General features: G+C 56.9%; 2 non-coding genes across 2 annotated transcripts; both read right to left on the bottom strand.

Moving 5' to 3' along the window:
* Positions 1-599: 599 nt before the first annotated feature.
* Positions 600-674, bottom strand: TRNAI-GAU. Its single transcript has one exon. It is a non-coding gene; the product is annotated as a tRNA-Ile (tRNA).
* A 329-nt stretch (positions 675-1003) lies between these two features.
* TRNAI-GAU lies at positions 1004-1077 on the bottom strand. The gene has a single exon. It is a non-coding gene; the product is annotated as a tRNA-Ile (tRNA).
* Positions 1078-1946: the final 869 nt, after the last annotated feature.

Below are 1946 nucleotides of genomic sequence, written 5' to 3'. Positions count from 1 at the left end.
GCGCGCAGCTGGCTGCCTCCCGCTTTCCCCAAGTTGCGGAGACACTGATGAGGAGCCACCGCCCTAGCGCTGGCCGGGTTCCTCCCACTCTTCCCTGCCAGGGTGCCCTAAACAACCTCTGGGCCGAGACCGAGAGATCCCTCAATTCGCTCCCACCTGCAAGCGGCTCACAGTACTTGAAAGGCGCATTTTTCAGAAACAGTTTTGTGAAGAGTTCCTTGCGGGGTGGCGGCGGAAAAAAAAACCAAACCTAAGGCTATGACCTCCTGACGCCCCCCAGTTCCGCTGGAGCGTATAAAAAGGCTCCACGTTCGTGCCCCTCCACAAGCGATTCCTTGCGAAGCCAGCGCGCAGCTGGCTGCCTCCCGCTTTCCCCGAGTTGAGGACTCTGGTGAGGAGCCACTGCCCCAGCCCTGACCGGGTTCCTCCTGCTCTTCCCTGCCAGGCTGCCCTCGACAACCAATGGCCGGAGACGGAGAGATCCCGCAATTCGCTCCCACCTGCACGCCGCTCACAATACTTGAAAGGCGTATTTTCCACAAACAGTTATATAAACAGTTCCTTGCGGGGTGGCAGCGGGGGAAAAAAACGTAAGACCATGACCGGTGCGGGAATCGAACCCGCGACCTTGGCGTTATCAGCACCAACGCTCTTACCAACTGAGCTAACCGATCTCCTGACGCCATAATGCCGCTGGAGCATATAAGAGGGCTCCACGTTCGCGCCCGTCCACCAGCGATTCCTCGTGAAGCCAGCGCGCAGCTGGCTGCCTCCGGCTTTCCCCGAGTTGGGGACTCTGGTGAGGAGCCACCACCCCAGCGCTGACCGGGTTCCTCCCGCTCTTCCCTGCCAGGCTGCCCTCGACAACCCCTGGCCGGAGACGGAGAGATCCCGCAATTCGCTCCCACCTGCATGCCGCTCACAGTACTTGAAAGGCGTATTTTTCACAGTTACATAAAGAGTTCCTTGCGGGGTGGTGGCGAGAAAAAAAATGCTAAAATCATGGCCGGTGCGGGAATCGAGCCCGCGACCTTGGCGTTATCAGCACCACGCTCTTACCAACTGAGCTAACCGACCACCTGACGCCACAGTGCCGTTGGAGCTTATAAAAGGGCTCCACGTTCGCGCCCGTCCACGAGCGATTCCTTGCCAAGCCCGCACGCCTCTGGCTGCCTGCTGCTTTCCTGGAGCTGCGGGGACTCTGGTGAGGAGCCATCGTCCCAGCGCTGGCCGGGTGCCTCCCACTCTTCCCTGCCAGGCTGCCCTCGACAACCTATAGAGTCCAAGAAATTCCGCAAGTCGCTCCTGCCTTCACGGGGCTTACAGAACCTGAAAAGCACATTTTGAAAAAGAGTTGCATAAACAGTTCATGGGAAAGAAACAAGAAACAAACAAACAAAAAACTGGGACTAGGGCCGATGCGTGGATCAAGCCCACCACCATGGCGTTATCAGCACCACGCGCCCACCAACTGAGCTAACCCACCACCCGACCACCTAGTGTTGCCCCAGCGTCTAAAAGGGCTGCATGTTCGCGCCGGCCCGCGACTGACTCCTTACAGACCCCACGCCACTGGCTGCCTCCCGTGTGGCCCCAGCTGCGACTTTTGACCTCCTCACTGTCATCCCCATTGGGTGGATGCAGAAACTGACACCTAGGGGACTTCAAGGAGAAGGGAGGCGGCTTCCTACAGGGAACCGCACGCTTTCACAGGGAAAATGCAAATTGCACATGGGAGGTTTGCCTCTGAAGTGAGGTTTTCAAACATTCCAATTCAATGCTGTTTTTAACTCTGAAAATCCTGCGGCCTGGCAACTTCATGTATCATGAGTCTTTTACCATGGTTAAATCAAGCTCAGAAAACACAGAAAACCAAAGGCCAAAAAAGAACCACCGAATTCCCTATCGCCCAAAAAATAACGGCTGCAGGGGTCTTGACCTCCTTC

This window comes from Papio anubis, unplaced genomic scaffold (assembly GCF_008728515.1).
Source record: "Papio anubis isolate 15944 unplaced genomic scaffold, Panubis1.0 scaffold4569, whole genome shotgun sequence".
NCBI lineage: Eukaryota > Metazoa > Chordata > Mammalia > Primates > Cercopithecidae > Papio > Papio anubis.
Note: the sequence above shows the minus strand (reverse complement) of the source record. Positions and strands in the feature narration are given on the sequence as shown.